This window comes from Cottoperca gobio, chromosome 6, assembly GCF_900634415.1.
Source record: "Cottoperca gobio chromosome 6, fCotGob3.1, whole genome shotgun sequence".
NCBI lineage: Eukaryota > Metazoa > Chordata > Actinopteri > Perciformes > Bovichtidae > Cottoperca > Cottoperca gobio.
Genome location: NC_041360.1, coordinates 3,991,947 through 4,007,216, shown reverse-complemented (window position 1 = coordinate 4,007,216; position 15,270 = coordinate 3,991,947). Strand labels below are relative to the sequence as shown.

Sequence of the window (15,270 nt, the reverse complement as noted above, 5' to 3'; positions counted from 1 at the left end):
TTCCCTGAAGAATCAACATCAGCTTCTCTCCCTCCCCGACTTCTACCGGAGCTTGGGAAAGTTTCCTCTGATGAGACGCCACGCACAAAGAATAATGAGTCTGTTCGGCTCATATGTGTGAGCAAACATTTTCTCTGAACAAAAGCAGATTGAGAACCCAAATGAGCGACAGCACCTCTGTGATGTCCTTCGTATCTCAAACACCAAACTTACTTCTGACCTGCAGCATCCTTCAGTCCAAAGCATCACTGCTCCCACTGAGTGCAACACTGTTCACATTATAGGAGAGTTAAAACATATATTACAAAGTATTTATGTTAATAAGCTCAATATTTCAATAAATTCAGTCAATTAAAGTTGATAACATTTTCTAACTAACGTTAGTTCATGTGTTAACAAGTCAATAACTTATTTGTTTAACAAGCTTGAGATATATCCATCCCCATTTACCCCCCCCCAGGCTTCTGTTTTGAGAATGAGCTGCAAACCCTTATTGTTACAAAATAAATTAAACCTCATTAATATAAGGCTGTGATGGAGGCTATTTTTTTCAAAATGAAACGTTGGCAGAGAGGCCAGCGGAGAAGGCAGCAGAGGAGAGCGGAGAACCGCCGTCAGAAAGGCCATCAACAGACTGTTTCACAATCTGTAAATCGTTCTAAATATTAAATGCAAAATACATTTGCCAATGATTATCTTAACTGCATATTTGTGCAGTGGTGAAATACAACTATATCATAACCATTTAAAGTTTTATGTTAAATACTGATTCTCGTTAATCGTGCAGCCCTAATGTTGACTTTGTTTCTCAACAACAGATATACCGTAAATACTGCCTTGACTTTTGGCTGCAGCATCAGTTGACAATCTCCAAAACAATGTCAACTTCACCCTGCGTTGATGGCAAAGTTCACGTACCAGGCTGCTTGTGTGTGTGTGTATCTGTCCGTAACTTGACAGATCAAAGAAGCTTTTATCTTTTGAAGGTTGTTCAGGTATCAGCTCCTCACGATCTGGAAACCCCTCCAGCTGGAGTCTCATCTTCACAAAAGATTGGAATGCAAACCTGACACGTGCGCGTGTGCTGTAAGTGTGCACAAATGCTTGCGTCCGTGCATGCATCTTGACAGACTCAGAAAGGCAACAAGGATGAGTCACAGGTTGGTGGCTGCAGGGCTGTTTTGGTCTATGCAGCCAGGAAGGCACAAGTAAAGTGAGTGAGTGAGCATGAAAGAATGGGTTGTGTTAGTGAGAAAGTATTTGCGAAAAGGGCAGAAGAATCTGAGAGAGCATGAGAGGTTTCCTTTCAAGGCAATCGGAAGCAACAAAAGCATGTTTTACGGTGGTAATAATCCATCATCCTGTGTTTGTGTATGTGTGACCACCTGTGTGTGTGTGTGTGTGTCTGTGTGTGTGTGTGTATGTATGTGTGGCTGTGTGTGAGTCAGGATGAGTCATCCTTATTTGCTGTCCTGTCAGACTGTCTAGCCCTCAAGGCAGCAGAGGAAACGAGCTGATTCATTCGCTGCCTCTCCGCCACAATCCAACGTTCCTGTATTTTCTGTCTCTCACACACTTTCACTCACTCTCTCTGTCACTGACAACCAGCAGCATCGTTGTGTTGTTACACATTTTGTGGAATGTGTTCTAAACTCTCACTAACAGCTCAGAACATCTCCTGAAAACAAATGCATGTTGTTAGCAGCTGTTTGGAGCGCGGCTCACTGTAAGAGTTGTTGCTCATAGATGGATGGCTCTTAAATGGAGGGTGTTGTATGCAGTTGAGATTGGGGCTATTTTGTGATTTTTGTCTTGACTTTGACAAAACCACTGTTCAAATCTCCGAACAGTGGTTTTGTCAAAGACACCAATTCCTTTGTCAGTATTTATCAAACTCGCACACAAAATACTTCTCTTTATATATATCTATATTATATATAGATATATATATATATCTGTATTATGGGTTAGCAACATGGATAGACATTGTAAATATAATTTTCTATCACAACAATACATTTCCTGGAAATCAATAGGTCTTTTTCACAAAAGGCATTTTGACACGTCGCAGTAGAAAAGCACAGGTGTTTAATAATACAATGAATGATCAAATCAAATCAAATTTATTTGTATAGCCCAATATCACAAATTATACATTTGTCTCAGTGTGCTTTACAGACTGTACAGGTTACAACATCCTCTGTCCTTAGACCCTCACATTGCACAAGGAAAAACTTCCTAAAAGAAACCCCAAAATTAAAGGGGAAAAAATGGAAGAAACCTCAGGGAGAGCAACTGAGGAGGGATCCCTCTCCCAGGACGGACAGACGTGCAATAGATGTCGTGTGTACAGGATAAACAACATAGTACAAATACAACATTTGACAGAAATTATGTTGTGTTGGAAAAAAAATAGAAGTTGGATGAATCAAGAAAGTTTGGATGAATCCAGGAAAATGTCAATAAGGCTTCCCGGTGTCCAGCAGGACCAGGTCAGCAGGCGCTGTCACGATTCATGATCCTGACGTAAACTTTATCAGTGGCAACCTGCCACATGAGAGACAGGACACTCTGGGGATGATACCCCGGATGGTGAGTTAGTAACATACATTTACATAAATGCATACAGATAGAGAGGGGAAGACGAGAGAGGGAGAAGAAGAGAGAGGGAGAGAAGGAAGAGAGGCAGGGAGGTGTCCCCCGGCAGTCTAAGCCTATAGCAGCATCACTAGGGGCTGATCCAGGGCAAACCTGAGCCAGCCCTAACTATAAGCTTTATCAAAAAGGAAAGTCTTTAGCCTACTCTTAAATGTGGAGAGTGTGTCTGCCTCCCGAACACAAACTGGAAGCTGGTTCCACTGGAGAGGAGCTTGATAGCTGAAGGCTCTGGCTCCCATTGTACTCTTAGAGACTCTAGGAACCACAAGTAACCCTGCAGTCTGGGAGCGTAATGCTCTAGTTGGTTTATAAGGTACTATGAGATCTTTAAGATATGCTGGAGCCTGACCTTTAATTGATTTGTAAGTCAGGAGAAGGATTTTGAATTCTATTCTGTATTTTACCGGGAGCCAGTGCAGAGCAGCTAATACAGGAGTAATATGATCCCGTTTCCTTGTTCTAGTCAATACACGTGCCGCTGCATTTTGGATCAACTGAAGAGTCTTAAGCGACTTTTTGGGACAACCTGATAACAATGAGTTGCAGTAATCCAGCCTTGAAGTAACAAATGCATGGACTAGTTTTTCTGCATCATTTTGAGACAGGATGTGTCTTATTTTTGCAATGTTACGTAGATGAAAGAAGGCAGTCCTTGAGATTTGTTTTATGTGGGAGTTAAACGACAGATCTTGATCAAAGATGACGCCAAGATTCCTTACAGTGGTGCTGGAGGCCAAGTTAATGCCATCCAGAGCTTCTATGTCATTAGAAAATGCGTTTCGGAGGCGTTTAGGGCCAAGTATAATAACTTCAGTTTTGTCTGTGTTTAACATCAAAACGTTGCTAGACATCCAAGTTTTTATGTCCTTAAGGCATGCTTGAAGTTTAGCCAATTGATTGGTTTCATCTGGTTTAATTGATAGATATAATTGGGTATCATCCGCATAACAATGAAAGTTTATAGAGTGGTTCCTTATAATATTGCCCAAAGGAAGCATATATAAGGTGAATAGAATCGGTCCAAGTACAGAACCCTGCGGAACTCCAAGACTGACTTTGGCTGTCATGGAGGATTTATCGTTAACAAGTACAAATTGAGATCGCTCAGATAAATAGGACTTGAACCAGCTTAGTGCGGTTCCTTTTATGCCAACACAATGTTCCAGTCTCTGTAGTAGAATGTCACGATCAACAGTGTCGAAAGCAGCACTGAGGTCTAACAAGACAAGAACAGAGACAAGTCCTTTGTCTGATGCCAATAGAAGGTCATTGGTAACTTTCACCAGTGCCGTCTCTGTGCTATGATGAACTCTAAATCCAGATTGAAAAACCTCAAATAAACTATTATTATGTAAAAAGTCACACAACTGTTTTGCGACTGCTTTCTCAAGGATTTTAGCGAGAAAGGGTAAGGTTAGATATCGGCCTATAGTTGGCTAAAACCTCTGGATCAAGAGTAGGCTTTTTAAGAAGTGGTTTTATTACAGCTACTTTAAAGGATTGTGGTACGTAGCCAGATAATAGAGACAGGTTGATCATATTTAATAACGAAGTGTTAATTAAGGGTAAAACTTCTTTAAACAGTTTAGTTGGAATCGGGTCCAAAAGACAGGTTGATGGTTTAGACGATGAGATTGTTGAAGTTAGTTGGTTAAGGTTGATTGGAGTAAAACAGTCTAGATATATTTCAGGAGTTACAGATGTTTTTAAAATTCCAACAGTTGAAGTTAAGTCATTACCAATTGAGGTCATGAATGATGGCTGAATGCCATTAAGCTGCTTCAGTGTCTGGGTCCTGGTATTTTGCACACTTTCACTGTCAGGGCAACTTCTACACATCGGTTGTAAAAAGCCTTCTATGGCTTCTCATAGAGCTGTGCGAAAATTTTATAAATTATCTTGTGATGTCACTTGAGTCAGCCTTAGTTGACGACAATTTTGGAAATGAAAAAATGTGGGGGGGTGGAGTTAGAAAGAAGGGATCTTATCAGACGTCTGCTTGAGTGGCTCGAGAATACGTTAGTGACCCAGAGTCACAGCAACAGAATATGTTAAAATGTCCATAAAATCTTCTCGAGCCACTGCTGACACATTGTATAATACAGTTCTGCTCAACTCACTTTTGATACCAGGTGCTTTTCTCTTTATTTTGTTTTCCACTGAGGGATAGTTTCCCCTTAGTGTAGTCGGCGTGATCAGCTGTTTGTCGCTTGAAGCAACGTGAGACTCGCTAAATCCTTTCATCGGCAACCAAACAGAGGAACGTGTGCACTTTGTCTATGTAAGGTGCGGTGTACGTCGTTGTATTGCCAGCTGGCATAAAATTAATCTGGGTTGAGTTAATTACAAAAAATGTGATCGCTATTGACAGTAGTTTGCCATTTAAAATTAGCTAAAATAAGATCTGTGCAGGATGTCGCTTGATGCCGCGCTGGTTTCTCTCTTACCAATCAGTGGTCTGCTCTAGTATCGGCTCAGCTTGCTTGGAACACCAGCCACGGTGGTACGCAGAGGAAACGCAGCTATTGATCCATATTTTCTGAGACAACAATCTTTTAGCAATCATACATTAAGATACCTTTATTGTCACTGGTACAATGCAATGTCGTTTCATGGTGGTACAAGTGACTAAAAAGGTTTCATGTGGTGCATTTCCCCTTGTAAGAGTAAGTGTTGTGGATGATATTTTTGAAGAGTGTTTCATTTGTCACAGTAGGGTCCCTGGGGCCCGTCTACCAGCAGGCTGAGTCAGCAATAAAGGACAAAGTTGAAGTGACTTCAGGTTATGCTGAGTCAGGCTGAGAAGCTCTGAGAGCAGGTATATGTGTCCTTATGTCCTTCTACATCCTATTGTGTTCCTCTTGTTGTCCTCTCCCCACCTCCCCCTCCCCATCCTTCCCCACTCTTACATTGTTCTTCTTTTTATGCAGCCCTCTTTTCACCCTTTCCTCCTTCCCTTCATTATTTCCCCTTCTCATTATTTTAGTTCCCTCTCCTGCACTCTTATGTCTCCCTTTTTTTTTGCGTCCCTCCTCTGGTGTAGTAGCAGATGCCAATGTCCTGTTCTCCTCAGCAGGCTCCCATGATACCGACACTGTTTTCTTCCTGCCTGCCTGCTGCTCGAGCCTTAGTGCAGTGACTCAGCATTCATTTTATTCGATGCCCCTAAACAACCTCCAACAGCCGGGACTGCTTTAATCCTGAATGCATACTAGATTTAAACTTAATAATTGTTTCTGATATTATGTATATGCTTTATGACGGTCTTGGCTTTGTATGATTTGTGCAGTGTCATGTGTTGATGTATTGCACCAGTAGGATGACCAGCTGGTTAGTTTGGTTGTCCAAAACTTGAGGCTCCACAAAAAACAGGAAAAACAAACAAAGTGGAGATTCTCTCTTTGTCTTCAGTGTTTTGCTTGTTGTACTGAATGTGTATTTCCTTATTCTTCTCATAAGTAAACTCTGTCCATCTATCCTCTAAATATCTGTTTTATCCTAATATTCACACCATTTTTTACCTGGCTGTCCATCGTTATTTGGCTCCAGTCGACTCACTGCAGTGCGCTTGTGTGTGCGTGCGCGGCAGGACTGCATCAAAATCCATTCAAAACTTTTGTGAAAACAATGACCACACCATTTCCCCTCTTTGTTTTACGATAAATTGATCAGGCACAGAAATACTTACTTAGTGACTTAGTGTCATGCATCTTTCCAACTTTTACTTCCATTTCTGTTTCAGATGAACACAGCAAAAAAGGTAGGTATTGTCAAAATATACGTTTCTTGCACAACTTGGATAAAGAGAAATGAGAACATGCACTGAGGGAAAAGGAGTTTGAAAATGGAGCGGATAGTCCATGTTGGAATAAGCAAGGTCATGTTAAAAAGGAGAGGTGGAGCCTCCACACACACACACACATACACATACACACACACAGATTACAAGAGCTGAGATGAAGGGTGTTTCAAGGGTCGTAAAGGCCCTGTCACACATATCCGTATGACAGAAACGTATGCTGGCGTATACGAAATATCGGCTATAGGTTGATATAAATTAAGTGTAAGTTGTGATCAAAATTAGTCAGAGTCCAAATACGTCCAACTTTTCCACAGCGGTGTTGTAGCTGACGTATACTTAACGTATACATAACAAATTATTATACGTATGTCAAACATTGAAAACGTATCACTTACTTATTTAAAACGTATCAGAGCGTCTGGACAACGGAGCTGGAAAAGTGCCATCTGGTTCACGTCATGCTGATGCTTGGAGAACGGAGAATTACATTGTTCAGCCAACCTTGAATTGTTTCAATAGGTCTGAACTATTGAATGACATATTTGGTGCTGTTCATGTCATGTAAAATGGACCTTTTATATAACAGCTTGTTTTCCCAACAATGTAGTAATATCTGCAGACTTTTCAGTGCTACTAATATTGTTTTGTGAAAGATGTTTCCAGTGGTAGAAATTATGCCAGTTTATCCAGACCAAAATAGTGGTTGAATGGAGGTGGTGGAAAATATCTGGGTCATCTCTATTATGGTCTTGTGGTCAGAGGCCATTGTTGGGGCTGTATTGCATCTATTAGTCCCACAAGAATGTCACCTTTCTAACCTGGATAAGGCGTCTTAGCCGCGGGCCCTTAGCCTACCTATGACCCCTTAGTTGGACCTGCTTTCTAGTAAGCTTTGCTATTTGTAAAGGTTTGCTGTAATCCCCCCTCCCTCTCTGTCTCTCTGTTTCTGATGGTTGAAGTGGAATGCCACCTGCTTGATCAGCCCTAGGCTAACCTACACCCCTCATTAGATACCTCTCTTGTGAGTGGGACCTTTACTGGTATATTTTGGCCGCATACTGAAGCACAGATTCCATTTCTCTCTATCTCACTGTATGGGCTGGAATTACTTGGCCAGGCTTCCTGCAGAAACAGAGGATCAGGGTGCGTGTTGAGTATAGAGGTATATGATGGTAAAGGCACTTTTTACCTCCCTCTTGAACTCCTATGGGACGGAGGGGTCAAAACTTAAGCTTGTTTGTGTGCTATCCACCAACAATGACCTAGAAGTTATGTTGTTTAACTTCAAGTTGGCTTGCCGGTTGTAGGAAGCAACAATGTCCTGGAGGCTTGTCTGGCTACTCATGTTGAGTAGGAGCTATTGTTGTGTGTCCAAATTGTCAAATTAAATTTTGAATGTTATAAAAATTGGGTTGTTGTATCCAACCCATCAGTTTCTTTATCTGTCCATTTTTTAAAATATTTTTTTTGTTATCAAGTAATCATCATATTTATACTTTATAGTTTTATAATGTTTATTGAAAATCCGATCAAAGATAAAACCTTGTACAGTACATGATCAGTTAATTAATTTGAATCTGTAATAAGTATTGTTTTTAGGTCTGAAATTAACTTGTCATTGTCGATTTAATCTGCAGATTATTTTTCGATTGGTCATTTAGTCTATAAAATATATATATATTTTTTTTTTGCAACTCATATTTATCATGATGCTTTTGTAATTTGATAGTCGGCCTTATGTATATGTTGCAATAACAATAGTTTTTCTGTGTAAAAATCTTTTTTGACAGGTTAATAATTTGGACAAAAGCAAGTGAACAACGGTTTCCACGTCCTCATCTCCCCTCATTAAATTAGAACAAGGCAGCTGGTAAGGGATTCTGTGCTTGTTTGCATGTGGTTCATAATTAGATAAAATTAGGAGGAGAATTAATTATTTGTGATTTGTGTATAAATGTGTTAGATGATGGGATTAGAAGCCGCAGGTAAGAGGAGATATGAGGGTAGGAAGAGAAAAAGTCATCTGTTTAGAGGAAAAGAAAGGAAAGCAGTGTTGGCTTGGATCCTACCAAGCCCCTACCTTCCTCCAGGGTCGGACCCTTGAGGCTTTCCTGCCTGCTTGCTTTCCTCTCTGCATGTTTGTGCGTGTTTGCACACTCCAGCTTTTGCCTTGTAAGTTTCCCAGCACTACCCTCTTCCTCTCCATATTCTACTGTTACACCCTGCGGAGCTCCTGTGGCTATCCTTGAGTGTGTGTGTTTTCTATATAACTGGGGTAAAGGGAGAAGCCGTGTATGGATTTTCGTTTGTGTGTGTGTGTGTGTGTGTGTGTGTGTGTGTGTGTGTGTGTGTGTGTGTGGGTGAGAGAGAGGGTAACGTATGGTACACTGTTTTGTGTTAATGCACACGAATAATGAAGCTTTGTTTGTATTCTGAAGTAGAGCTCTCAAACTCGAGCAGGGGAGGTACGATCTTCATAATTAATAGACTTTCTTAATTATGTTTACTTCTGGTAAAATCTGGGGCATAATTTGTTAGAGGTTATGATGATTTGCATACACTTAAATTTGGGTCGTTCTTTTCTTGCCCAACAAGGCAAAAAAAGCTTTTTAGCTGCACTTTTGATCTAAAATACCAAATAAATTAAAGATTGATAAGAAATAAGTCATATTGTTAAATGTTTGAGAATACTTAGTTGGAGGTTTAAAGTGGAATACAAAATTAATAATTGAAAAACTAAAAGAAGAAATGAATGAGAAGAACAGTCCGCTGATTATTTTTTATCATCTTTTCATTGTAGTCAAGTTCTGGTAGGCAAATACACACACTTGTCTAGAATCCCACATACATACACACATGGAGATAAATGAGGGCTGGTCTGACAGGCGATTACAGAGACAAAGATCTTAACTTCATTTAACTGTGTTTAACCATAACATGACACAATAAAATATTAAACTTGTGGAGTCTAAATTAGAGGCCCCAGACTCCGTTACATTGCTCATCATTCTCGTTTTGGCAGCTGTAATTACAGGTTTGAAAGATCTGGCTTTTTTTTGTTCCATTCCGGTCCTCCCACTCTCAATCTCTCTCCCCCTACCCTCTATTCATCCCTCAATCCTTCTCTCCCTCCTCTTCTAATTATTTCCTCTTTTTACCTGCTGAAGAGTATTCAATCTGTGACTCTGCCAGCCTCCATCCTGCCCTGTCTTGTGTTATGTGTTACTTATTGCTCACTGCCCAACTTCACGTACCCCAGTCTTTGGAGTCCCTGCTGGACCTTTGCCCCCCGGGTGTGAGCTCTGACCTTGCAGTAGGCCTGAAGGCGTATTAAGAGGCTGGCTCTGAATGACTGGGTGTGGTAGGGGTCAAAACTCACAGGTCAGTGGGGATCAGGGGCGAACAGGCCCACTCCCTTCCATTACGCCTTTCTCCTGTCTTCTCTCTTTCTCCCACATCCATGACTCTCATGGGTTTTGTTTTGTCTTCTATTTTGCTTGCATTTCTCAAGTCAGGTAATAGATGGCCTTGTTCCTCCATGACATGAGCATCTAGTAGTTTTCCACAGCAGCGCACAGTTAAAGTTGTTGGTGAGTCCCCTGCAGCTCTTCATCGAACAGCTCACTGCAGCTGCTCCTCCTCGTTCTATTACTCACAAACTGATCTGTTGTCAAAACATGCTCTTTTCTCATTATCTTATCCATATTTTGTTTTATTTTAAATCTAGTTGTGTTCATGGTCAAACTGTTGGAACAAATGCCAGTCGTGATACGTCGCTAACTTAGATTTGCATTTCTAACTTTTACCCTCCCCTGTCCTCCCCTCTCTTCCCCCTTCCTCATCTACTGCCCTGCCGTCGTCTTTTTCTTTGCTGTTATTTTTTGTCATCTTCCCACACTCCCTCCCTGCTCCTTCTATTCTCCTAACTATGCCCTGTTGTGGCCTTCACACTCCTAAGTCATTGATTTACTAACACACTAAAGGAACTTTTCATTTCTCTGAGCTTTGTGTGTGCGAGTGACTGAATTTGAATTCCTATTAAGGGCTCAAGTGTTTTCTCTGATTGTATCAGACATATGTTGACTGCGGGGTGTATTCCCAACCACCAAATTAGTACACACTCCTCATGGAGCTTTTCCTGCCTGTCCGTTTCATGCTCACATGCAAAGTGGCAAACACAAAAAAACAAACTACAGGAATAATGTATATGCTGTCTGAATAATGAGAACATACAGTAAGTTGAGATGTTTGTCCCCTTGGGTACTAAAGTATCATAACAAACCCAGACTATAGTGACTAATAAGAGCGTGGGTGTTGTGTGTTTGCTCTGGATGCTTGCCTGAGAACATGCAAGTGGTTAAAACGAACTGGTTTTGAATTCTTTAACATAATGAGTGAGTTCGTGGTGCGATGCTCGTGAGTCTAGATTAGTAACACCTGTTGCCTTGAAGTGACTTCAAGCTGAAGTCATGATGGGAACTGAACAGGTTGAGGCTCTGCTTTGAGTGGTGACTCATGCACTTCCTCATTCATAGGGAGTAGTTGAAAATTGTACACATGAGGTTAAAACATGTTATCTTATCTTAAAGGAAATACATGTGTTTTTATGATGTAAACAGGGGTTGAAATGAAGAGACAGTTACTTGCAGGACTTGGTATGTACTTTTACTAGACAGCACTTCAAGTCATTGGTCATGGGTTTAAATCTGATGACACTGATCCTGCACATTTTCCTTCACTAGTTAATTTCAAGTCAGTCCCACATGCACAGTCCTGCTTTAAATACTCAGTAGAAAACCAAATGTTTGTTAATCCACAGCTGAAAGTAGTCCTCAATAAATGCGCTATTTATTCCACTTTGAGTAAAGTTTGCTAAAATCTACATTGCTCTGTAACATTGTTTTGAAAGATGCATGTCTTCAGTAGGAGCCAGTGGCACTGGCTGTTATGTTAGAGAAGATGGAAAGTATTGGCATTTTTTAGTTTCAGTCTTTTCATGGGATTAGTTGAAACCAAGTCGAGACATCTATTGCAAGTCGCTATTCTTACATTTCTTCTTAAAACATTCTTTAAAAAAAACAAAAAGATTTATTCCCTTTATTTTAGGGGATTTATTTTACTAAAATGTATCTACAGTGGATATAAAAAGTCTACACACCCTTATGAAATTGCAGGTTTTTGAAACGTAAAGAGAGAAATAACAACAACTTAAATTTCAGACTTGTTCCATCTTTAATGTGATCTTCCAACAAACTAAAATCCAGAAGAAGAAAACAATTGTTAGAAAAAAAAAAAAAACCCACAACACCCTGATTGCATAAGTCTGCACACCCCACCCAAGTAATACTTTGTGTAAGCCCCTTTTGCATTTATTACAGCAGCAAGTCTTTGTGAATAAGTCTCTATTAACTTTGCACATCGAGACTTTGGAATTTTATCCCACTCTTCTTTGCAGAAAAGTTCAAGTTCCTTCAAATTGCGAGGGGATCTCTTGTGTACGGCTCTTTAGGTCATTCCACATGTTCTCGATGGGATGGAGGTCCGGGCTCTGACTGGGACATTCCAAGACTTTGACTTTCCTTTTCTGAAGCCATGCCTTGGTCCGCTTGGACGTCTGCTTTGTGTCATTGACATGTTGGAACGTGAAATTCCTCTTCATCTTCAGCTCTCTGACGGAGGCCAGCAGGTTTTGTGACAGAGTATCTTGATATTTGGAGCTATTCATTATCCCGTCTATCTGGACAAGAGCCCCCGACCCAGCTGAAGAGAAGCAGCCCCAAAGCATGATGCTCCCACCACCACGCTTCAGTCACTATGGTGTTCCTTGGATGATGAGCTGTATTGGCTTTGCGCCAAACATATCTTTAAGAATTAAGGCCGTTTTGCCACCCTACCCCACAGCCCAGACATGTGCAGAACAAGGGAGATGGTGGTCACATGCAAGGAGTGACCAGTACCTGCCAGAAATTCCTGTAGATCCTTCAATGTTGCTGTTGGCCTCTTGGTCGCCTCCCTGATAAGTTTTCTCCTCGTCCTCTCATCAACTTTGGAGGGTCGTCCTGATCTTTGCAATGTCTCTGTGGTGTCACATCTTCTCCACTTATTGATGATGGTTTTGACAGTGCTCCACGGCACATGTAATGCCTTCGATATTCTTTTATATCCCTCTCCTGATTTGTACTTTTCAACAATTAGATCTGGCAGTTTCTTTCAACTCTTTGTGGTCCATGGCTCTCCCAGTAGGATGCAACCCCAAACATTCAAGCAAATACTTCAGCAACAGCTGACTTTACTCTGGTTTCAATCAGAATCCCTTTCATTGATGGCAGGTGTATGCTGTTTACCTACAGGCATGATTTTGAATGAGATTGGACTTTGAACACAGCTAGAGCCTCCATTATGAAAGGGTGTGCAGACTTATGCAATCGGGGTGTTGTGGGTTTTTTCAATTAAAAGATTTCCTAATTATTTTTTTCTTTGTGGATTTTTGTTTGTTGGAATATCACACGTTGTTATTATTTCTGTCTTTACGTTTCAAAAACCTGCATATTCATAAGGGTGTGTAGACTTTTTATATCCACTGTATAGTGTATTATAATTGTTGTATTGTATTTTTCCTTGTTACAAAGCACTTTAAAACATTGTTAAAAATAGTGCTATATAAATAACATTTATAATTACAGTTTAGTAAATGTCTAAGAATGTTTTCAATGTTAGAAAAATGACCTCAGCTGTAGGAAGATGTAACAAGGAACAGTCTACCAGCAGCTCTGTGCTATTTGAGTGTGTTTTGCTTTTAAACGTTGGCTTCATCCCTGGCAGTGTTGTATTGTACGTTATGTTTCTTTAACTTTTTTATCTACTTTCCTCAGTCTCTTGGCCTCTCACTGTTCTCTGGCCTAATACCAATCTAATGCTTTTCTTACTTTGACTGTAATCGCACATGGGCACACGCACGCACACGCACGCACACGCACACACACACACACACACACACACACACACTGAGAACACATGATATGTTTGTGGGACATACAGTTTGAGTAACAAGCTAAAACAGACTATTGAATCCAACCTAGAATACATTTTAAGGGTGAACAGTTTTGAAGCAAAATAGTTTATCCTGTCATTGTGCTATGAAATCGATCTGGTTTATACTATCAGACATCTGACATTACTCCCGAGACAGAAGGTGTTGGAGAGAAGTATTCAAAATGTAGGAGAGTCGGACGGAACAGTTTTCTTTTCTAACTTTGTTCTTAGGTTGGGTGCTTTTCTTTGTGAGTGGACCACAGCCTCTGTGGAAATCCCCTTCCTCTTACTCATAACCTTTGTCTTCATGTGTTCATCAGTCTCCTCTTTGTCTTCTTACCTACTACGCTAGTTTTCCTTGTAAGTCTGTGCGTGCGTGTGTGGACAGATTTGTCACCACGACAGCATCCAAACCGTGCAAGATGCTGTCACGAAACTTTACAGGTGTGCAGTTGAGATCAGAATAAAGGTTGAGTTTGAAGATGGGCATTGTTGGAGGAAGGGTGTTTGTCTGTTAGTCTGTGGACAGATTTTGTGAATGTGATAGTGATGCAGCAAGGAAACTTTACAGGTGCGTAGTTGAGGTCAAAATTAAGTTCCAAGATGTGTGTTCCGCACAAGGGCGGTTGAAGTAGCGCAGGTAGGAAGTGTGGAAGGGGCCAAACTTCTTGCCCCTGGCTGGATTTGACGTTGCGGCTGTCATCGGTCATCACAAGAGGTTTCTCAGGTTTACCCTTCCTATATCACTTTCCGTCTGTATCGGCACAGGCTAAATTAATCAGTTGTAGTTCATTGTACATTTAGTCACCATTGTGTAGTCTAATAAAAAAAATCCAAACTTCAATTCACAGAGACACAGTTTGTTCTTTCAGGCTCGTCAGATCAAACACTGTAGGTTGGTTCATTCGCCATTATAATCTCCTTAATTTAACCTCGTGAGTTTGGAGGAATTGTCATTGGACTGAGGGCTTTAAACTATAAACAACTTTGATGAGCTAGACTGATCAAATAATGACATGTCCACAGCCCCGGCCTCCACGTGTAAGTGCATGTATAAACCTTGTTCAACCCAACTGAATACGAAACTAATACCTTTTATTAAATGATTGGACATCTAGTTCCACCTTCTTACCTACACTTGTAGTTGTTGTTGAAACGGCATTGTTCTGTATAAAAAAATGTACATGCATAAAAAATAAATTTGATAAAAAATATATAGATATATAAAAGTGAAAGTAAATACAAGAGTAGAATCACATACAGCGCAATCGAGCAAGTATTTGGGTGTTGATATTTCTTTTGTTATTTTGGCTCTACTCCACCCTGGATGTCATATGAAACGGTGACTGTCAGGTTAAAGTGCTGACTCATCTCAAGCCCAAATATTAACGCCGGTAGTGTGACAACATCCACTGATCTATTACTATGGTGTTTGGGGACGCGCACCTTTTTGTGGATATTTGCACACTAACATGAGCTTCTATCTGAGTGAGTGCGTCTGTGTGCTAAAGTGTGTGGGGTATGTCATTATCACAAAGAGCAGTCCTACTAATCTTTGTTTTTCCTGCTTGTCGAGCTATCAGCTTATCTTTAACTACAAACGATATCATTGCTCCATTTTTCATTTTTTCTCTTTTTCTCTTTTCAATTTCCTTCCCCCCGTCTCTCAGCTCTTTCGCTCACCTTCTACCTATCTTTGGTATACGTTTTTATTTTTCCCTGTTTTCTTTGTCAGCTCTTTATCTTTTGCAGGCTGTACCCAGTAGTAAAGGTCAAAC

General features: G+C 40.6%; 1 protein-coding gene across 1 annotated transcript in view; it reads left to right on the top strand.

Moving 5' to 3' along the window:
- LOC115009902 (uncharacterized) overlaps positions 1-15,270 on the top strand; it is a 68,337-nt gene that overhangs the window by 15,951 nt on the left and 37,116 nt on the right.